Source organism: Saimiri boliviensis, chromosome 5 (assembly GCF_048565385.1).
Source record: "Saimiri boliviensis isolate mSaiBol1 chromosome 5, mSaiBol1.pri, whole genome shotgun sequence".
Lineage (NCBI taxonomy): Eukaryota > Metazoa > Chordata > Mammalia > Primates > Cebidae > Saimiri > Saimiri boliviensis.
Genome location: NC_133453.1, coordinates 91,651,433 through 91,675,640, shown reverse-complemented (window position 1 = coordinate 91,675,640; position 24,208 = coordinate 91,651,433). Strand labels below are relative to the sequence as shown.

Sequence of the window (24,208 nt, the reverse complement as noted above, 5' to 3'; positions counted from 1 at the left end):
TTCTGCACAGCAAAAGAAACTGTCATTAGAATGAACTGGGAACCAACAAAATGGGAAATAATATTTGCAATCTACCCATCTGACAAAGGCCTAATATCCAGAATCTACAAAGAACTTAAACAAATTTACAAGGAAAAAAAAAAACAAAAAACATCAAAAAGTGGGAGAAGGATATGAACAAACACTTCTCAAAACAAGACATTTATGCAGCCAACAAACACATGATAAAAAGCTCATCACCACTGATCATTAGAGAAATGCAAATCAAAACCACATTGAGATACCATCTCACGCCCGTTAGAATGGCAATCATTAAAAAATCAGGAGACAACAGGTGCTGGAGAGGATGTGGAGAAATAGGAACACTTTTACACTGTTGGTGGGAGTATATGTTAGTTCGACCATTACAGAAGACAGTGTGGTGACTCCTCAAGGATCTGGAACTAGAAATACCATCTGACCCATCAATCCCATTACTGGGTATGTACCCAGAGGATTATAAAACACTCAATTATAAAGACACATGCACACGTATGTTTATTGCTGCACTGTTCACCATCGCAAAGACTTGGAACCAACCCAAATGCCATCAGCGAAAGACTGGATAAAGAAATGTGGCACATATACAACATGGAATACTATGTAGCCATAAAGAAGGATGAGTTTGTGTCCTTTGTAGAGATATGCATGAAGCTGGAAACCGTCGTTCTCAACAAACTGACACAAGACCAGAAAATCAAACACTACATATTCTCACTCACAAGTGGGTATTGAACAATGAGAACACATGGACACAGGGAGGGGTACATCACACACCAGGGCCTGTCAGGGGGTAGGTGAGCTATAGCAGGGGGTGGGAGGATTGGGGAGGGATAGCATTAGGAGAAACACCTAACGTAGATGATGAAGGGAAGGATGCAGCAAACCACCAATGCACATGTATACCTCTGTAACAAACCAGCACGATCTGTACATGTACTCCTGAACTTCAGGTATAATTTTTTTTTTAAAAAAAGAATATCAACCTCATTTTATCTTTGGTTTGAGTCTTAGCCATGGAATTTCAACTTGATTTTCTCTAAATTTTTTGAAGTATTCTTTGGAAAAATCTGGTATCAGGTCTGTTCAAGTTACCTTTCCCTTTGTTCCTATAACAAACTTCTATCTCATCACAGTCATTTCTATCCCAAACTTCCTAACACTATCCTTTTATCAGTCTTTCTTATTGGTTAAAACAAATTCAGACCGGCAGTTTCTCAACATTTTTTCTTATACGTTTTCTTAGAATTCATTGTCAGCTAGAAAAATTAACCATGTACCGACATCTGTTTTTAATAGGAAACTTCTAGTAATGCCCAAAAGTTAAACAAAAAATCTGCCACACTTTTGTATCTTTGTCTTGCCTCTTTACTAGTTTTGTAATCTGTGTCATGAAGACTTCATTCATATTCTGCATCTGACCAGGCATGCTGTAATCCATCGCACAATGATGTTTCTTTATATCCTTCCAGAAATCTGTCTACCATTTATCACACCTTTGATGTATTAAAAATAGATTATCTTACTATGCCTTTATACTCCACATTGTTTGAATAAGAAAGATATACTTCCCACTGTTATCTTACATTCCTAAATTTCTACCCATTAAGTCTCAATATTACACTAAAGTTTGTTTTTACCACTGCTCAAAATTAAATTTTCAAAATTGTCATTGGCCAACTAAGGTTCTAATTTTCAGCCCTATCTTCCCAATCACTTGCAGATTCACTGTCACTATTCTTTTACCTACACACATGTCATATTCCATATCAGTTTGAACATAAAGATCTTCTTTATTCCAGAAATGTATTTCTCCTCCCTACAAGTTCCATAAAATTTTACTGAATGAAGCCTCACCTCTCTTTGACAACCACAGTCTCCAATTTTCATAGTATGCATGTCATCTTTGCCAATTCATGGTCAAAAAAAAAAAAAAAAAAACTATTCTTCAAGAAAGAAATGTTTGAGATAGCATGAAAATCAATCAAAGTCATAAAAAGCAAAATACGAACTGAATGAAATGTTTAAAACACTCCAGTTTTCTGTGACTCAGTTTCATATTTGCAGACATTTCAAGAACCCAATATAGAAATGGCATTTATCTTTGGTTATGTAATTTACCAAACATATTAAAAGTTATTAGTAATTAGTGGGATTTTTGCCAATTTGTTTGCCATTGTATCTTTGCTACTGCTTCAGAAATTACCTACCAACTAAGTATATAAAGCTCTGTTCTTCATCGTGCTTTTTGGGACAGAGATTTATGTCTCTGCTGGTACATAGAAGCATAGTTCATTGTTTCAGGGACATTCAGATTCCACTCCCAAAGGTCTGGTTTCATACTCAAGATGCAACAAATGATTTTGCTTCAGAAATTAAAATGCTGTTTTCTTTGAAACACTCCTCCTCATCAATCTATTCATGAGAATTTTGAATCTCCAAACTTCACAGGAACATTTTCCTCTCCTCATTTCCTTCTTGCATCACCTCTCCCATCTTATTTAAAATGACTTCACCTCCTTTAATAAGCCATACCATAAACAATAGTCTCCAAATCTTTACCTTCTACCCAGCACATATTCAGAGTTCTCATAATTGTCACAGCTTCAAGAGGAAAAACCTAGCTCAATTACTCTAAATAATCATTTCCTGCACCAGTTATCTATGGCTACATAATTACCCCCGAAACTTCGTGGCATGAAATAACCATTTATTATTTCTGGTGATTCTTTGGATCAGCTGAGCCATTTCTGCTGGTCTCACCTAGTCGCAGTCAGATGGGATGTGAAATGCTAAGAGTGGTACAGTAGGTACCGAGTCAGACATGAGCAGGGCAGAAGAGGGCTCCCCGACATAGACACTAGAAGTATTGGGCGACCATCAGGTGATTGTCAGGCAGTTGTTAACTGTCTCTGTAAAATAACAATTGATCACAGCCGGTGCCAGGGAACGGCCGTCTCTAATAGATAGAAAACACCTGAGACTGGTGATCAGCAGCTTCCCAATAGATCTCAGGAGTGAGGAGACGTAACCCAAAACGCCAGAAGTATGCCAACGTATAAAACCCCAAGTCAAGGGGCCAAGCCTCGGACTTGGTCTCTCAAGTCACCCACTCAGCCTTCTTCCAAGTGTACTTTTTTTCCTTTCACTACGGCTCGAAAGCTTTTAAATAAATTTTCACTCCTGCTCCAAAACTTGCCTCAGTCTCCCCTCCAGCCTTATGCCTCTCAGTCAAATTCCTTTTTCGGAGGAGGCAAGAATTGAAGTTGCTGCAGACCCCGTAGGGATACCTTCCTCTGATAATGAAAGCAGAGGCATAACCAGCATGGGTCAGCAGGAGCAATCCACACAGGCAAAAACAGCGTACATCATCCGTAAATTTCAAAGCAGTAATTTAAATGACGAGAAGTCAGCCTACCTTGGATTATCATCACCAAGTGCCAGTAGTTCTAAACAGTGTCAGTAGCAAACTACTCCTCCCTGGGAAAAAACAAAAAACAAAAAACAATGAGTTGGCCTAATTTCTTAACAAATACTGAAGCTCTTGAGTTTTCATAACATTTACATAAGCTTCGAATTACCCCATTTTATTACTTATATTTTAATGAACCTTGTATTCTACATAGAATTTGGAGAACTCACTGATTATCTCCCCCCAGCAGCCCCTACTACATATGTTTGTTTTAAGAATAGTTTCGTGGTGACTACAAATTGTTCAAGCTTTCTTTGTGTGTGGTTTACCTCCCTGGACCTGTGGTACTACATATTCCGTGTTTAATCAGTAGATTTGAAATTAGCAATGATAAAATGACAGAATAGCAGGAGCTCAGGTTGTGTTTAATTGTCTTTACAATCATTCTTTTTGGAATTTTTGTGAAAAAAGTTTATAAACTGAGGCAAGGCAAAAACTGATGTATGTCTTTGTTGAGTACAACTTTTAGTTCATCTATAAAATGTTTTGCTTAACATGAATATCGTTAACATCTATTTGTTTTTTGCCAAGTGTTTGGTTTAAAACTAAGAAACATCAAGAAAATTGTAATTATTATTTGCTATAGTTGAATGTAATTTTGCCATAGGGAAAAAGAAGGTGTTAAAATGATCTACTGTGAGTGTCTGTGAGTACTGTGAATACACTCTTAGCCAGAGAATCTAAGATGCACTCACTCATATATCTGGAGTCGGTGTTGCTGGCACGGGCGACTGGAATTTTCTCCACAAAACTGCTTCTCTTTCAGTAGGCTAGACCGGCTGCCTCACAAGATGATCTCAGGGCAACGTTCCTAGAAGGTGAAGGTGGAAGCTGCAGGTCTTATAAGATTTACTAGCAAAAGAAGTTGCACAATTTCTCTTTCCCCATATTCTATGAGTTAAAGCAAGTGGTAAGATCAGCTCAGACTCAAAGGGTGAGAAATAAACTTCACCTCTGGGTAGAAAGGGCTACACATTTTAATAATATATTTATAAAAGCTTACCCCAGGGGGTCCTTTGTAGTGCAGTCTTCCAAATCTAAATTGCTGAGGCAACCTACTTTATTTCATGTTACCTAGAAACTATTAGGTTCCCAACATAGGAGCTCCTGGAATGGCTGCCTTTAAGTCAGTCTGGCCATCCCATCACTCCTTTGGGTAATTACTGCTAATTACCTCTAGGTGTTAGCAATTAATATAGATTGACCCCAGCTGGGTACCCCCAGGCTTTGGCATCAGTCTTTTACCCTTATAGGCCAGATATTTCAAAATCTCTTGCTTGCCTCTTTAAGCTCTTTTGTCATTCTTTTCAGAGCTACATTCTAAACTTAGCTAGGGCAGTTAGGGTCTGTCTGTAAGATCTACTGTGAGGAAGGATTATTTTTTGCAGCAGTTTAGTTTGTCAGGAAGCAAATATGAACTTAATAAGAATTTCATTTGACTGTGGACCAAATCTGATCAAAGCTAGAAGGAATGCCTTTCCTCTTCTTACAGCCTTTTATTTTGATCCATTTCATGGCACATTTACTTTTAGCATTTATTATCTTTACATGTGCAGTGGCATCTCTTTCCTGGTAGACTTCGAACACCCTGAGAACAGGGTTCATGCTGTCCTCTCCCTTATATCTGCCACAACATCTTGGGTGGTTCTATAAAGAGTATGTCCTAAAAAATATCTATTGACAAATAAATGAATGCATAGAAACTTTCCCCGTGTGTTAGTTGGGATACAACAAATAATTTAAAAGTGGGAATAATGCTTACTCCCCTACACCAGAGAGGAAGATCCCAGAATTAAAGATGAGCTAACCAGGGGAAGCGATAACTAAAGTTGTAGACTTTGATTCTGTATTTCTATTCTCAAGGCTAATTTATTATCTGCTTAAATGTAAACTTCTCCATGAAAGAAAATCATTGTTCCAAGTTTCTTCAGGTATAAAGGGAAAAACACAAAACACACACGTTCATTTCCTGAAAGTTCCAATAGGGGCACCAGCATAGAGAACGCTTCCTCCACCACCGGCCTCTGGACCGTGACAATGCTCATCTTTGTTCTCTTAGCCTTGTCGCCTTTTCATTTCCTTCAGCTGTGCATGTCTTCAAGTCTTTTGTCTGCTGCCTGGAGAATGAGTATTATCTGAAAGAATAAATGACTGCTTGAGGAAATGAAAATGTACAATCAATCTTTTTACAAATCTGTCTAATGGTTATTTGTAAAAGAAGTGAAAATGCTGAAACACTTCTGGTTTTTAAGAATACATTAAGTAGAAAATATGCCCACGGATCGAAGCAAGTCTGAACAAAGTGAATTAATGACATAACTGCACTTCTTCATTTAAAATTTGCTTTAATTGTCGCTAATTTTATTTGTTAGTATTATTTTAACCAGTGATTCTAGTACTTTAGCTAACATCAGAATTGCCTGGAGGGCTTGTCAAAATACAGATTACTGGGCCCCACTTGCAGAATTTCTGAGTCAGGCGTGGGGTGGGCCTCAAAAATGTGCATTTAAAATAAATTCCCAGGTAATATTGATGTTTCTGGTCCAGAGATCACACTTTGGGAACATCTGACTGAAATTATCTTTATTCATATATGGTTCCCCACCTGCACATTTCTAACACCTCCTTAGAATATCTCATGAAATTCTAGGTAACTCATCACCTGGTAGAATACTTAATACCATAGTCATTTATAGTCAAACTCCATCTATCATTAATAAATGTACAACTAAAATAAATAAATGTAAATCAGAAGCAATTCAGGAGAGAATGTCTCATGATCAAAATGTAAAATTGTTTCAAACTACAGGCCATTTTACCAAATCAATAAATCAAAATTATTTACTATGTACATTTAATACAAATCAGTCCTCTTCAATAAATAGAATTAAATTATGCCTTTTCAGGTAAGCAAAAATACCATATAGTATTATTGTATCTAAAATGGTTTCACCTTAGACACAATAAGGGGGTAAGAGGCAGAGAAGGCACCAGGATCTCCAAAGGGACAATATCTAAGTCAATGAGATTTACCTGTTCCTGGGTAAGGGCCAAAGACAAAAGACAAAAGAAAATTAGAAGAAAAGAGTAAGTTGCCAAGTTAAGGCTTTTGCTCATATTGAAGAGAAATAGTCAAAACAGATGGAGTCTCCATGATAACCTAGAACGTCTAGCCCCCGCACCTGTGGTCCTTAAACCCACATCTTTAGTTCTTCATCTTCTGCGGCTTCCAAATTAGACACACACGTGTTCCCTCCAGTAGGCCTCTCTAGGTTGTATTCCCTCTTCCTTTCACAATGCACACAGATTTTTGACAAACGTTTATTCAATGAATAAATAAATCAATGAGAAGACAGTGGAAATAAAGAAAAGTTATAAGCTTAGAAAAGGAGGGGAAATTGATTTTTGCTCTGGAGTGGAGCAGGGATGTTTTCGCTGAGGATTTTCTTCATATGTGTAGAGTCAGAGGGAGGTGACCCGCAGACAGGGCTGCTGTGCAGAGCTGTGTACGGAGTGTCATTAGAAAACTCAATCTAGATTACAATGTTGATGCTAAGCCCAAAAGTTATGGGGAGCACCACCTGCCTAATTGAATGCAGAGGTCTACAAAGGAACCCTACAGTCTGGGGGTTAGAAATTAGGGCTTTGGGTAAGATAAATTCTAATTGGTTCTAACTTGTGTGATATACAAATTTAACCTCTCTCAACCACTATTTACTCATCTGTTGTGACTGTTAAATAAGACAGCTCCTGCTTCCTGCAAAATGCCTAGAATATATCTTTCTCAACTGGTTCGACCTCTTCTCTCTATGACCTTGACCTGCTTCTCATTTCAGGTAACTACAGGAATAGGAACTCCAGTTTGTTGTTTCTAGTCCTGGAACTGGCCCCTGCCCAACTAATCCAGTGTCTCTCATATGCTCTCCTGCTGTGACACATTTGATAATTTAGGTCTCTTGTATCACAAAGAAATATCTAAGGTCATAGTGTGCTGGTAAATATTGAACAACCACCTCCCTGAAGTGGAAAAATTAAAAGCCATGATTTGCAGTATTCACCAATATCTATGGTGTGAATGCTCCCACTGTGCCAGTTGGAAGCTACCAAAACAAAACTGCAGAACAGAGTTCAAAAGCAAACTATAATGAGCTTTTGTGAACCTTTCTAAACTGCTCCAGGACAGCAGTTCAAGATGATTTAGGGGCATTCACCATTCCTACCACTTACTTTTTTCTCCTTTCTCTGTTTTTGTTTGTTTGTTTTGTTTTGTTTTTCTGTCTTTTCTTCCTTTCTATGATTGTCTTCCACAACTTCTTTTCCCTGTCCCATGTGTCTGTTAATTCTTGGGACGATTGACTTCTCACTTAGAAACTCTGCCAACTTTGCTAAGCCCTGCTCATAGACTCAAGCCATAAAATTATGATCTCTACAAATAATACACACAACCAAGATAATTCTCAACTATTACCACTGAATGAGTTAAGAGTTGATTTTTTTGCCTCATACAAAACTTGCTGGAAATTAAAACCAAAGAATCTGTGGCCATTAAATTGGTATGTAGAATGAGCCAATAATTGCCTCTCAATATCTTTTATTTGCACAAAGGAATGACCTAATTTTCCATGGACTGAAGTAAGAGAAAGCAGTAATGGCGGAGCAAAGGGACCTGGAATGAAATTAACTCTTCAAGCCCCAGGCTGGGATTAAATTTTCATTGTAAAATTTTATGAATATCCCATCCCTTTGAATTCTAAATGAAGTAGAGGTTCTCCTATAGATACGATTATTCACAGGACAAATATTGGACCATACCATATTCTAAAGAATTATTCCTGCCACCAAATATAACCTCCCCTCAGCACTCCTCCAAAAGTCTTTGTAATTGGATCCATTACCCAGAATCTTCTTCTGCCTCTACCCTGCCCCAGACACTCTGTTGAAAAGAGTAGAATACACAAGCCTATCAAGTTAAATGAGTCTTTGCCAAAGTGTGAGCAGCAGGGGCCTCTGAGAGTCATACTACATAAAGGGCATTGTGGGATAGGTTCAGATTCAAGGCCTCCTTTCAACTGCTTAAGAATTGATACACCATGGAATATTACACAGCCATCAAAAATGATGAGTTCGTGTCCTTTGTAGGGACATGGATGAACCTGGAAGCCATCATTCTCAGCAAACTGACACAGGAGCAGAAAATCAAGCACCACATGTTCTCACTCACAGGTGGGTGTTCAACAATGAGAACACATGGACACAGGGAGGGGAGCACTACACACTGGGGTCTGTTGGGGGAAAATAGGGAAAGGACAGTGGGGGGTGGGGAGTTGGGAGTGGATGGCATGGGGAGAAATGCCAGATATAGGTGAGGGGGAGGAAAGTAGCAAATCACACTGCCACGTGTATATACCTATGCAATGATCTTGCATGTTCTTCACATGTACCCCCAAACCTAAAATGAAATTTAAAAAAAGAATTGATAATCAGGTACTTTCAAGAGAGAACAGAGTGCTCCATAGCTGCAGACCAGTAATAATGCTTTTTTGGGAAGATTATTGAGATGCATTTGTAAGTTTTCTGCCTGCTTTCAGAGACAGGGAAACATGCTTAATATGGCACTCATCTTACTCTTAGATATGAATTGTATAATTCAATCTCTGGAGTCCAATGCAGAACAATTGTTTCATATTAGTGTAGGTACATTATATGCTGTACGCTTTAAATGTTTGCCTCTCTCTTTGGGTGCTCTCAGCTCCTAATAAGAACACTTTGAAGAGGCATTGTTCAAAGAACAACCTTGGATTTAAACTTTGGGATGAATAGTAAATCAAGATGTGGAACCATCTTTTCAAAAAGCGACTAAAATCTAAGGGAGTCCACATAAAATTCTCTGCTTCAGAATTGCTTTGCTTTGTGTAATATCTGTTCCCCATTTTCCTTACTCTATTTCCATTAATGAATTTTTAACATTTAATTGGAATTGTCCTATAGACTTGCTACATAATTTAAAAATGGTACATAAAATGATTATTTTGCAGGTGCTACCTGCTTTCAAAATACATACAATAAAGTATAATCTTATAGAACAATTAGAAAGTAATTATTTGCATTATTGAAAGAACCATTCCTTAACAAACAGCTTTATGCATTTTTTAAAAGTACTGTATTTTGACAGCCTAGTTCAAATGTTATTGATTTACAACTGAAGAGAGGAAAAGAATCCAGGGAAGTAAAACTGAAAAACATATAAAAGCTAAATGAAGGATTTGGGGGGGTGGATAATAAATGCCACTAACAGCTGACGCAAATACCAATAACGACATTACTGCCAAAAGTTTATCTATTGCTTACCTACAGCTTTTAGTCAGAGTCACTAATGCTCATTCTTGAGACAGGATTAAAGAATATCAAGAAGGTCAGTTGGCCTGCCAGTGAGGAATGGAAAAAGTCTTCCAGCCTTAGGCAAATGCACATATTTTTTAGTAAAACCTGGGCCTCTTGGCTAGGATTTTGATATTCTGTGCAGACCCAATTTCACTAACTTCAGACAGTGGTGAAGACCCAACCTTGAAAGTACTAACTGGGTACAACTATAGCTTTTCCATGCTCCTGAATTCTAGACTCCTGTTGCCAGGCCCCACCTGGCACACTGGGCCTACCTTTTCAAGAATGAGAAAGAAAAAAATATGAAAACAGACCAAAGTACCAATGACACCTGAAGAGGAGGGCTCCCCATGCTGCATGTGCCACTCACCTGTTCTCTTACATCACTCACCCAATGTCTCCACAGGCACGTTGAAGGTAGAACACTGCCTAACAGACCTCTTCATTCTCCAACTTTCTCGCTTTCATCATTCAACGATCTTTTAAAATCTATGGAGCCCACAACCAAAGAACCAGTACATGATGGCTTTTGAGTAGACAAGTTGCAAGACAGTGAGTTTCATAATACTGAACATCAAGACATTAACCATAACAACATAATGAGAATCAATAGCAAAAACAGTTCTATAAGTGTCTAATACTCTTCTGTCTATAGGAATCAAAAAGTAGCATGGACTTCAATGTATAAAAGAAATAAGAATTCTCTTCCTTTGTGGAAAAAAAGACCCAGTGACAGAGTGAAGACTGCATCTTTAGTCCCAGCTGTCCTCTGAAATTTGCTACCTGTCAGTGTTAATTTTGGAGGGGAAAGTGATGTATACAAGAAAAATGTCGAAACTTGAGAAGCTGTCTAATGCCTAGGAACTGGAGCATGGTAGAAAGAGCATTGGCCTAACAGGTAAAAGAACTAGGCTCTGCCATTGGCCTCGTGACTTCTATAAGCTATGTAAATGGTCAAGTGTTTGTTTCTTCATCTGTACGCTAGGAATAATAATAAACACTCCTACTTCCAGGGGGTTACCATGAGGGTCAGGTGAGAAAATGAATGAAGCTGGTTTGTCTGACACAGAGTCCTAGTGAGAGAAGCCACCACTGCATAAACAGTGCTTAATTTCATCCCCTATAACATATTCTTTGACCTCACTAGAAACTTTCCATTTCAGTCGAACTTTGTTACTTGGTTAAACTACCAGCCAAAACATCACCTTTATCCCTTCCAGAGGTTGCCCAAAGCATGAGGAGAAAAATCAGACCTATCAGCTAAGCCGCTATGTCTCCAAAGACATGATGAAACGCTGGGGCATGAGGTAAGGCTAACACCATCCTAAAAATGGATCAGAGATGAGATAATACATGAAAAAGAGCTCTGAAACCATAAAGCACTAAAACGCTGTGTGTTGTAACTGTTAATGAGGAGGGGTTGGGTTCGGGTGACAGTATTTCGTGGCTGGGCCCAAGGTCACACAGTCAGACCTCAGACATTGCCTAGACAGCTGCCGTTCTGACTGAAGAACCAGTGCCCTCGTCATCCTTGTCTCGGTATAGACACTGAACATTACTCATGCTGCTTCATTATTCTTGTTTTAGGGCTTTTGTTGATTTCTGAATACAGTTTAAATGAGGTTTTCTTTCACAACTACTTAGAAACACTGGAAAATAACATACTCACACCCTTGACGTGTGTCATTTTGTCTAGGAGATGTCTTTAAAATCCTTGGGACTCACTGAACTAAATTTCGAGGACTAACTTGCAAATCAGAGATCAACTCCCTCTTAAGAGGAAATAAAAGGAAGATACATAGCTTGGTCATCGTGGCTGTAGGATAAGATGATAAAGCAGCCACAGCCACCAAACTAGTGAGTTGTACTAGCCAGTGTACTCTCTGTACTTTTTAAATTAGATGGTTTTAAAATGCACCAAAGCATTGACCTTCCAAACAAAAGGCATTACCTCTAACTTCAGTTTCTTTTTTCTGGCATCTTCTTATTTTTTACCCCAGAAATAACAGAGCCTTAACATACTTCTCTAATCTTCTCCCCAATCCCCCTTACACTTGCCAAACCAATAACCCTGAACCATAGTTCATAACTACAGACTGAATATTTAAGATGACACAAATTCAAAATAAACTATTTATGTGAAAAAAACACTGAGATCTCAACAACTCATCCCATTATTTGTCTTCATTTATACTAAAAGCACAAAAACAGCCAAAATGTTTGTTTATTTATAAAGATGACAACCACCATTTTCAGCGGGTCTCTACAACAAATGTGTTGCTCAGCACTGAGTGTCAGACCTGAATAATAAAGGCCTCAGTTAAGAGCATGATGGAATTTGAAGAGACCTTAAAGGTTGTATCATCCAATCTCAACAGTTTACAGATATAAGAAGCTGAGATCCAGGGGAGAGAATCCCTTGCCTGTGGCCACACTGCAGTTAATGATCTCGTCTTTCCGATCCACCACTCTGCATTACACCATGCTGAAGGTTCTCCTTGACCCTCTAAAAACAAGCCTTATTCCCAGCCCTATGACAATAACATCTTTGCTCCATGTATTGAAAAGACAAGGAAGCCAATCATTAGTATAAATTTTAAAATAGGTTATCCTATTCATCTGTCCTTATATATAGGTCTTTGGAACATGTTGCCATCAAAACTTCAAAGATTTGTGGATAAAAGATAGCACAAGGTCATACGAAATTTAAAAATATATATTTATTTTAATTATGAAAATTATTTGTAATTAATATTAGGCAAATAGCAAAATGCAGTAACGTACCAAGGATTTGGAGAGGGGATCATTACTCCCCCACTGTTAAGTCACAGCATGGTAAATAGGCTATTCGGAAACGAAAATGCTCATAAATATATATATGCCATCCTGAGTACCCCTTCATTTCAATAACACTAATTGCCCTTTTTTTCCTTGCTGCTCCTAGCCATATTTCTTGGAAAACAACAGCTGTGTTTATTCAAATAGCAGCATACTGATGACTTGATGATAGGGTAATCTGCTGGAATTCCAAGTGTGACAGTCCCAGAGATAACTTCTCGGCACACCAGAAAAGTATCCTTTGCATCGTACGAAGCTTTGGAAAGGAATCCCCACTTTGTTAGCAAGTGGGATTGGGTGTTCTTTATTTCAACTGGTTGCAACACTGAATTTCTTCCAACAAGTATCATATTTTCTGGTTCTTGCAGAATAATCTTCCCATACATCATTGTCGCAAAGTAAATCTGCAACATTAACATTTTCACTTTAATGGCTTCTAAGCAAAGGGATTAAACAGTGCCTTGAATTACAATAAAAACAGCCACAAGATTAGGTTCAAAATCAGAGCAATAAATTCCACTCGTTGGTATTTTCTCTGAATCAATGGATACTGGAGGGGATAACAACAGCTTAAGAAGCTATTTACTAGAAAAACAAAACAATATAAACAGAGACCTAAATATCCCTGGGAATGTAATTAATTGAAGAAGGTTAATTTCTAAGGGTACCAAGGGTTACATTTCTACAAGAAGTTGTCATCTTTCTTGATGATGACCAGTCAAGACATATTTCTACTGAATATAGGATTTATAAAGAATATTTAAACATAAAATAAGTTCAAAAAAGCTAACCAACATTTTTAAAGCTATGAAGCAGTTGTTCTCTTTTAACAATAATCTTTACAACTTGGGAAGTTTTAAATTTTATTATTGAGTCTTGATGTTTATCAAGAACTTAATTCTTTTCTTTAGGAGACCTTGTCAAATCAACTTAAAAGGACAAACTTGTATTGCTGATTACCTTAAAAATACCAATAACAAGTAAATATATAAAGCAGTATGTTTCAGCTACTCTTTCATGTTATTGAATACATTAGGTCTTTAAATGAAGGGGTGCTTTTTTTCCAGATGGAAAACCTGAAGCACAGAAACCTTGCCACCGTCCAAGCTCACCCAGTTAATAAGAAATGGTCAAGATCCCAGCCCAAGCTTCTAACTCTACAGTTCATGTTCTTCACATGGACACTATATTCCCTCAAACTAAGTACAGCATGCAAGAAAAAAAAATTATATGACTTAAAAGCAATATCTTATAGATATTAATAATTCCTTCAGGTTAAAGGGCATTTACTTGATATCTCACCAAAAAAAAAAAAAAAAAAAAAAAAAAAGGAGCCTATGGAAGGAGACTGGACTTAGAAGTACTGCTAAGTCAGAAAATTTTTAATGCATATATACACCTGGTGCACAAGACTGAAAAGAAATTGAGGAAGGTTATCTCCAGCAAGAAATTTGGACATTTTTCAAAAAGACTATTCTGTTTCCTGAAGAGAGAAAAGGGAAATAGGCTTCCAAAAAAGTCTGTTCAGGTTGGGTGAGACTTTAGAAGAGCTTTCTGTCTGCCAGAATGAGTTCCCAAAAAGATTTATAAAAATTGTTCTTCTAGAAGTTATGTTTGTATTTTGTTTTGTCTGATTTTGGTTTTTAACATAGTAGAATGCTACAGAACTAGAATGGTTTGATGAATTCCTAAAAGGAGACTAATTAATGGTCTATAATTCCATGAAGGCAATTCTGTCTTTGGAATAGGATGAGAACTTAATTCAGCAGATAGCAAAGTCACACTCTATTTCTTTACTCACTCAGGATAGCTTTTGGAACATTCCCAACATCACTAAACAAATTCCAAACCTCTCTGTGTACCATCTTCTCTCTTTCCTTCACGGATTGTATCTTCACTGTAGATTTCAGGTGGAAGTTTTCAAAATCACAATGGCAATTTCAGACTAAAATGGCTAACACACATGACAGAACCTCTCTTAAATTTTCATGAAAATCACTAAGTGTCTATATGTGTGTTTGTATATCAATATGAATATAAATGTAGTGCATGTCCATGAGTATCTATGTGTTTGTCAGAGATTTTGTGTGTGTATGTGTGGGTCAAATGAAAATGGAAGTAGGCACAGGAAAAAAAGTAGAAATACAGTCTCAAAATTTACAGAGGATTTCAAGGGGAACAAGCAGAATAAAAAGAATTGGAGCAATAAGTAAAGACATAACTAAAGAAAACATTCCAGGCTTTTAAAAATGTCCTAAATACATGTATATAAATAATTCAATATGTTCCAGAAAAAAATTAAGTTAAAAAATCTATATCTAGAAGAATCCTTGGACAGTGTTTTTCAAGAATAAATAAATTTCTTATAAACATTCAGAAAAAATGTATTCTACACTTAAAGGAACAAAATTAAAGTTAGCCTCAGACTTCTAACTTTGTAAGTTAAATTGCAGAAGACAAAGGAACATGCATACAGAATGTTGAAAGTAAATTTAATATCCAACCTATTTGTTAATCTATTTGAAATGCATAATAAATCATATCTCCATATTAAAACTTCTCAAGGCTTTTCATTGCCCTTATAACAAGGTACCAAATCCCAACCGTGATTCACATGGCCATCCACCATCCACAATTGAGTTTTTACCCACTCTTTATAGGATTTATATGTTCCACTCCTCTTCACTTTCAGTGTTTTAAGTATGCTGGTCCTCTTTCAGCCTCTCAAATTTACCATCTGCTCCTACCTCAATGCGTCATTCATGGAGTTTCTGTTACTCAGAATATTCTTCCTCCTACTCTGTATTTCTGCTAAAATTTCAGGTCTCAGTCTAATGCAATTTTTTAAAGTAAAAACGTTCTCTGATTCTCAAACTAGGTTGTTAGGTTGTTCCTTCTGAATTACAGAGCCATATAATCACTCTTATCTCTCCTTTTTGTCTTCATATCCTTTATGTTTTCAATATCCAATACCTAGTAAATTAAAAGCTCCAAGAGGGCATGGGCCACCTCTGCCCTATTCACTCTTGTAAGTCTAATATTTAACATTGTACCCAGCACAAAGAGGATGTTCAATAAGTTGTTGTTATAGGAATGAACATAATAATGAATGAAACATAAAAATATTCTTAAATATTCAAGAGCTTGGAAAATATATTACCCATATGCCATTCTTTAAGAGTATGTGTGTATACTTGTGCATACCCCAGCCACTCAAAATATTAGTCGAATTAAGAGCTCAAACATGAAAACACAAAGGTGAGGACGGAGATCATTAAAATATGTACTTGCCTACAAATGTATTAAAAACATATCACAATATTAAAGGCAAATAAATAAAATCCAATTTGAAGTTAGTTAAAAATTGTCAGTAATAACTATTAGTTATGTAATTATGGCCAATTTTTATTTGTTCACATGTTCTTTTATATTTACCAGTCTATAAAAATATATATAATAGTTTTCTAATTGAAGACTTACATATTTTTCTACAGAAGAATATGCTGTGAAAAGTGGGGGCTAAGCATAGTGACTCACACCTGTAATCCCAGCACTTTGGGAGACTGAGATAGGAGGATTGCTTAAGGCCAGAAGTAACAGACCAGCCTGAATAATATAGTGAGACCCTATCTCGATGCAATTTAAGTACAATAAAATTTTTTAAGTAAAAATAAATTAGAAAAAAAGAAAACTAGGGGAGGAGGAAGACAGTTAACAAACTATTCAGTGCATTGCTTTTGTCAGTGATAGGTTTAAGAATATGGCCATGTGACCCAATTTTGACCAATAGAATACAAACAAAAATCTGCTGACAGGGAGTGCTTCTGGCAAATATTTTCCTTTCTAATGAAAAAGGAGGGAAATGGGAAAAAATTATCTTTGCTGCTTTCTTTATCAATTTCAGATATGGCGATGTTAGAAATTATCTCACTACAATACATCTGAAAATTACTCGTCTACTATACTACCAGAAAAAAAAAAAATTATTCTCTCATTATAAAGATTGGTTTATTTTTATAACATTTTTAAGGAGTTTTTTAAATGATTTAAGCTTTTATTTTAGATTCAGGAGTACTTGTGCAGATTTCTTACATGGGTATATTCTATAATACTGAGGTTTAGGGTATGACTAGTCCTGTCACCAGGTTGTAAGCATAGTACCCACTAGGTAATTTTTCAGCCCTTGTTCCTCTTCCTCTCTCCACATTCTGGTAGTCTCCAGTATTTATTGTTTCTATCTTTATATCAATGTGTACCCAGTGTTTGGCTCCTGCTTATAAGTGAGAATGTGCAGTATTTGGCTTTCTATTTCTGGGTTGATTTGCTTAGGATAATGGCCTCCAGCTGCATCCATGCTACTGCAAAGGACATAAGTTTGATTTTTTTATGGTTGCATAGTATTACATGATATATATGTACCACATTTCCTTTATTCAATCCTCCACTTATGGGCATCTAGATTGATTCCATATATTTGCTATTGTGAATAGTGCTTTGATGAACATACAAGTACATGTGTCTTTTTGATAGAACAATTTATTTTCCTTTGGGTATATACCTAGTAATGAGATTGCTAGTTTGAATGGTAGGTCTGTTTTAAGTTATTTGAAAACTATCCAACTTGTTTTCTACAGTGGCTGAACTAATTTCTGTATCTACCAACAATGTATAAGCATTTAAGATTTGGAAATTTAAAATCTTATTTTCAGTCTAATCTTGTCTTACCATAATTTTTATAAGATGCTCTCTAGTATGATAACTTCTACCATTCTTTACACCTGAAATGATTTAACCCGTTTTTATCCTGTGAATTTTAGTTTTTCAAGCCCAATTCAGATATAATCTTCATTATAAATTATCTTTAACATTTGAGAAATAAATTCTTTTGGGTTTATTTTTTGTTAATTAGCCAACTAATTTCATCAGAAAACTCTTGCAAAGTATTAAGAAACAGGTAATCCCATATGCAATAAATATTCAAGAGATACAATTAGAAAACATATATAGATTCTAAGAATATGGAATAAAAATACAGTTTCTTATTCCTCTAAGTACAACTGAAAGTTCTGGACATTATATATAAAACAAATATTAGTGAACTCAAAAGTGGAAAGAAAAGTGCAGACTGAATAGGATGGATGGTCAGAACTCAAGAAACAAGTTCCCTAGGTTATATTACTTTAGGTTCTGGGGTATGTGTGCAGATCATGCAGGATTGTTGCACAGGTACATACATGGCAGTGTGGTTTGCTGCCTCCATTCCCCCGTCACCTATATCTGGCATTTCTCCCCATGTTATCCCTCCCTACCCCCTGCTGTCCCTCCCCTAGTCGCCCCCCACAGACCCCAGTGTGTAGTGCTCCCCTCCCTGTGTCCATGTGTTCTCATTGTTCAACACCCACCTATGAGTGAGAACATGTGGTGTTTGATTTTCTGTTCTTGTGTCAGTTTGCTGAGAATAATGGTTTCCAGATTCATCCATATCCCTACAAAGGACACAAACTCATTGTTTTTTATGGCTGCATATTATTCCATGTGTATATGTGCCACATTTTCCTTGTCCAGTCTATCATCAGTGGACATTTGGATTGGTTCCAGGTCTTTGCTATTGTAAATAGTGCCGCAATGAACATACATGTGCATGTGTCTTTATAATCGAAAGATTTATAATCCTTAGGATATATACCCAGTAATAGGATTGCTGGGTCAAATGGAATTTCCATTTCTAGATCCTTCTTTATGCATCATATATTCCAGAGTTGGACCTAAGAAACTGACAACCTGAAAGAAATAATAGCTGAAAGTGTCTCAAATTTTGCAAGAGACATAGCCTATAGATTTAAGAAGCTAAGCAAACTCTAAACAGGAAAGACACTATGAAATCATACTATAAAACATCATAGTCAAAATTCTATTAGCAAAGACAAAGAAGTCCTAAAAGTAGTGAGATAGAAACAAAAGCTTATATATATTAAAATATAATAAATCAGAGAGAGTAGATTTCTCATCAAAAACTATGATGGCCAGAAGGAAGTGGCACATTTTTTCAAAAGAAAGAAAGAAAACAATTATCAACCAAGAATAATATATGCAGAGAAAATATCCTTCAGCAATAAAGAGGAACTCAAAACATTCTCAGATGAAGTAAAACTAAGAGAATTTGTCTTCAGCAGACCTACCCTAAAAGAATGGCTAAAGAGGCCAGGTGTGGTAGCTCATGCCTGTAATCCCAGCACTTTGGAAGGCTGAGGCAGGCAGATCACAAGGTCAGGAGATCAAGACCATCCTGGCCAACATGGTGAAACCCCATCTCTCTAAAAATACAAAAAATTAGCTTGGTGTGGTCATGGGTGCCTGTAATCCCATCTACTCAGGAGGCTGAGGCAGGGAATCACTTGAACCAGAGAATCAGAGGTTGCAGTGAGCCAGGATTGCACCAAGCCAGGATTGCACCTCTGCACTCCAGCCTGGGTGACAGAATGGGATTCTGTCTCAAAAAAAAAAAAAAAAAAAAAAAAAAAAGGCTAAAAAAAAATTCTCTTAACCAAAAATAAATGTTAAAAGTAGGATCCCTGAAACAGCTAGATGGAAGAACTTTGCAAACAAAAAATATGGATAAATGCAATGCACTTTCTCTTTTTAAAAATTTTTTCAAATCATGTTTGACAATTGAAGCAAACTTGTCATACTGATATGGTTCTAAGTGTATGTAAATGAAATATTTAAAATAATGCTGATGGAAGAAATGAATGATCTAAAGAAATGGAGAGATATACTGTGTTTAAGGATAAAAATACATAGTAAAAATATTGTTTTTCCACAAATTTATATATAATCGTAATGTAATTCCTATTAAAATCCTGGCTAGTCATGTTTTTGTAGATATTGACAAGATTATTCAAAAAAATAATATGAAAAGGCAAAAGAAGTGGAACAATTAAAAAATTATTACAAAAGAATAATAATATAAGAATGATGAGTATATTGATTTTAATACTTTTTCATCTAGCTATAGTAGTCAAGACTATGTAATAATAATGGAGCAATCAACACATCGATTAACAGAACAGAGAAACCATAAAGAGATCAACACAAATATGTCCAGCTGAATTTGGCAAACAAGTAACAACCAATGGAGGAATAATAGTCTTTTCAACAAAAGGTGCTAGAACAACCAGACATCCATAAGCAATTATAATAATAATTTTGTCATAAACCTTACACTTACACAAATTTGTGCAACCTTAGACCTTACACAAATTAATTCAAAATGGATCACAGACTTAAAGGTAAATTGTACAAGTATAACATTTTGGGGGAAAAATTATAGGAGAAAATGTTTGTGCTCCAGGTCTTGGCAAAGTGTTTTTAGACTTGACAACAAAGCATATCTATAAAGGGAAATATTAATAAATTAGACAATCAAAGTTAAAAACTTTTGCACTGAGAAAAAATTCTATTAAGAGGGTGAAAAGACAAGGTACAGATGGGAAGAAGATATTTGTAAACCATGTATCTGACAAAGAACTAGTATCTATAATATATAAACAAATATCAAAACTCAGTTGTAAAAAAAAAAAAAGCTAAATCAGACAATAAAGAAAGCAGGCACAAATGAGTGAACAAATAGTTCACCAAAGCAAGTAAACAGCAAATAAACATATGAAATTATGCTCAATATAATTAGCCATAGGGGACATGCAAATTAAAACAACAATGAGACATTATTACATGCCTATCAGAGTGGCTGACATTGAAACAGAATGTGACAGCAGTAGATACTGGCAAAGATAATGAGATATTTGATCACTCATACACTGCTGGTGGAGTTATGAAATGGTGTAGTCACTCTACAAAACAATTTGGCAGTTTCTTTCAAAAATAAACATGCAACTGTTATACAACCCAGCAATTTCAGTCGCATGCATTTATAACATAAAAATGAAAACTTATGTTCATCCAAAATCTTTATACAGTGTTCACAGTAGCTTATTTGTTTGTGATAGCCAAAATTTGAAACCAACTCAGATGTCCTTTCACTAGGTGCATAAAAGGTAAACAAACTGATGCACACCTATCATAGACTGCTATTAAGCAATAAAAAGGAACACATTATTGATAAACACAACAACCTGTAGGAATCTCCAGAGAATTATCTTGAGTATAAAAAAGCCAATCCTGGACATAGAAAATGTAGTACATTTACACCATGAAATACTATGCAGACATTAAAAAGAATGAAATCATGTCCTTTGCAGCAACATGATGAAGCTGGAGGCCACAATCCTAAGTGAACTAACTCAGAATCATAAAATCAAATATCACATGTTCTCACTTATAAGTGAGAGCTAAACAATGGGTATGCATAAACATAAAAATGAAAATAATAGACCCTGGGGCCTCCAAATGGAAGAGGGAGAAAAGGGGATGAAGGCTGAAAAATTATCTATTGGGTACAATGTTCAGTATTGGGGTGGTGAGCATACTAGAAGTCCAATTCCCACCAGTATGCAATATACCCATTGATATGATTTGGCTGTGTCCCCACCAAATCTCATCTTCAACTGTAATCCCCATAATCCCCACGTGTTTAGGGAGGGACCTGGTGGGAGGTGATTGGATGATGAGGGTGGTTTTCCCCCATGCTGTTCTTGTGATGGTGAGTCAGTTCTTATGAGATCTGGTGGTTTTATAAAGGGCTCTTCCCCTTTCGCTCCTCATTTTCTCTCTCCTGCAGCTATGTAAAGAAGATCCTTGCTTTCCTTTCACCTTCCACCGTGGTTGTAAGTTTCCTGAGGCCTCCCAAGCCATGTGGAACTGTGAGTCAATTTAACCTCTTTCTTTTTTAAATTAGCCAGTCTTGGGTATTTCTTTATAGCAGTGTGAGAATCAGCTAATATACCCATGTAACAACAACAACAAAAAAGAAATAAAATGGATATTTTTAAATAATTTTAAAAAGAAAAAGTCAATATCAAAAGTTTAAATACTCTATGATATCAGTTATAAGATGTTCTTAAAATGATAAAGTTATAGAAATGGAGAAGAGATTAGTTGTTAATAGAGATTAAGAAGAAAGTAGGGATAAGAAGGGAGTGGGGACAGGTGGGAAGTGGGTATGGCCATAAAAGTGCAACACAAGGGATTTTTGTGGTACTGGAGATGTTCTTTATCTTGGCTGCATCAATGCCAATATACTGGTTTTTATATTGTAGTATAGTTTTGCAAGATGTTAACATTAGAGAAACTGAAAAATGGGTGCATGGATTCATTGCATGTAAATGTACAAGTATTTCAAAATTAAAAGCTTACTTAAAAAGTACATATATGTAAAACTTTCCATAATAAAACCCTGATAACAATCTCTAACAAAAAGCAATGAATAGGAAAATTATAAACCCATCGTATTCATGTATATGATATAAAATCTAGGTTAAAATACCATCAAATCTAATTCAAAAGAACTTTAAGGTCATTCTTTCTCATCTTAGCAAAGGATTTATTTTATGACTATGAAGAGTTTGATATTAGGGTATTTAGTAAGCAAGATCATAAAATTAATAAGTTTTAAAATGTTATTATCCAAGCAATTTTCAAATGGGCATTTAACAAAATCCAACATCTATTACTTATTCAAAAATAAGATATGGCAGAGACTGTTACATCAAACATTTATGTGCTCCTTAATCTTTCTCAGTCCAATGAATCTAAGTGATCTAGGCATATGACTAATTATTACCAATTAAACGTTGGAAGAAGGAAGAACAGTTGTGCTCTCTTCACATTCAACCTTGTACAGGTAGTTGAAAGAAAAAAAAAAATAGAGCTGGTGGAGTTAGAATTTGGAAGCAGCCTGGATCCCTGGGGCACTATTTGGGAAGAGAAACAGATAGGAGTGTGACCTATTACATACTATGATATGAGCAAGGGATAAATCTTTGTTGTATTAAACCATAGAGGTTTTACAGTGCTTTTGTTATTGCAGCATAGCCTGTGTTACGCCCAACTAATATAACTGATACAAATCTTCTGAATCCAAAGACAGAATCATGTTTTAATACTTTCCAAACCAAAATTCCATAGAACAATCACTGTGATCTTTGGAAAAATGGTGCCCTGCATACCTGATCTCTCATTTAATAACTTTCAGCACACATTTGCAAATTGAAGGCTCTGAGAAGTCCTGTAGAAAAAATCTGTATCTTTGTTGAATTCGACAATTCACAAACATATTTCACAATTTAATCTTTTAAATAATGAAACATCTCTTGACCAATGAATTTGTATTCTACAGAACAAATTGAAGAAAATAAGGCACTTGTGCTTGCTTTGGCAGCATATACACTAAAATTGGAACGATTTCCATTTCCCCTGCACAAGGTTGTTACACAAATTAGTGAAGCATTCCATAGTTTTTAAATGAAATAAAAGAAAAAAGTAGATTTCAAAAACGAGAAAATATGGCACTGGAACTGTTTTTATGAGATTCAAAAACCAGACCAAAATAGCCACAGATTTGCTAAGGTTTATATCCAAAATCTTTTATCATAGCTTTATTTACGGTATGAAACAAACAATAGATAAATGCATATCTCTAGGTAGAGATATATTTAAGCAATCAATATAAAATAAATTAAAAGTGTTTTCCAATAGCATTGACTTCCTGAAAAATTCCCATATTTTTGTACTAAGGAAGTGGGATACAAAAGTATATGGATAGTATAGGCCGGGTTAATATACACACATACTCTCACCCAGACAATGAAGTACACCAAAATATTAGTAGTAGTTATCTCTGGATGCTGGAATCATAGGTAATATTTCATTTTATTCTTTGCACTTTTAAAATATTTTAATCAGAAATACTAAACATTATTTTTTAAAAAAATACAGAAATAGAACAGCTTCTTTCTTACAAAATGTCTGCTTTGTCCTTCAGCTAGCACCTTATTATTAATAATAATGCTTATAGAGGAGGAATAATCTCTTTTCAGCATGAAACATCTCATATTCATGCAAAAATAATCTTAATACTTATTATTTTTAATAAGAAAAATGTGCTCATGTTGAACGGTTTTTATCAAATACTTGATGTGAGTATGTAAAGGAGAACTTGACTTTGTAAAAACTACTATACAACAAAATGTTACAATTGCTGCTAAGATTTGGAGAGGAAAAGGAAAAGAGAGTCTGGGAGCTAGCAGCCAGAAGAGTGTACTGAAGCTCAGCAAGTTCATCCCTACGAGTTTGGCCTAGAAGCACGAGGCAATGTGGTCCAATTGAGTCCCATCATCACCACCACCATCAGTAACACACACATGGACACATGCATACACACCTTCACATTTCACAATGCACATTTCTTAAAAAGCCCTTTTGTTTTTTGTTTTGTTTTGTTTTTTTGCTCTATGCCTTCCTTAAAGTTTGCAGCTGCCAATTTCCTCCTTCCAGGATTTTCTCTATCTAAAATTCCTCTAC

At 35.9% G+C, this 24,208-nt stretch overlaps 1 pseudogene; it reads left to right on the top strand.

Annotated features, from left to right (window-relative positions):
- The first annotated feature begins 23,050 nt into the window (after positions 1-23,050).
- On the top strand, positions 23,051-23,146 carry LOC120364437 (U6 spliceosomal RNA; annotated as a pseudogene).
- The last annotated feature ends 1,062 nt before the right edge of the window (positions 23,147-24,208 follow it).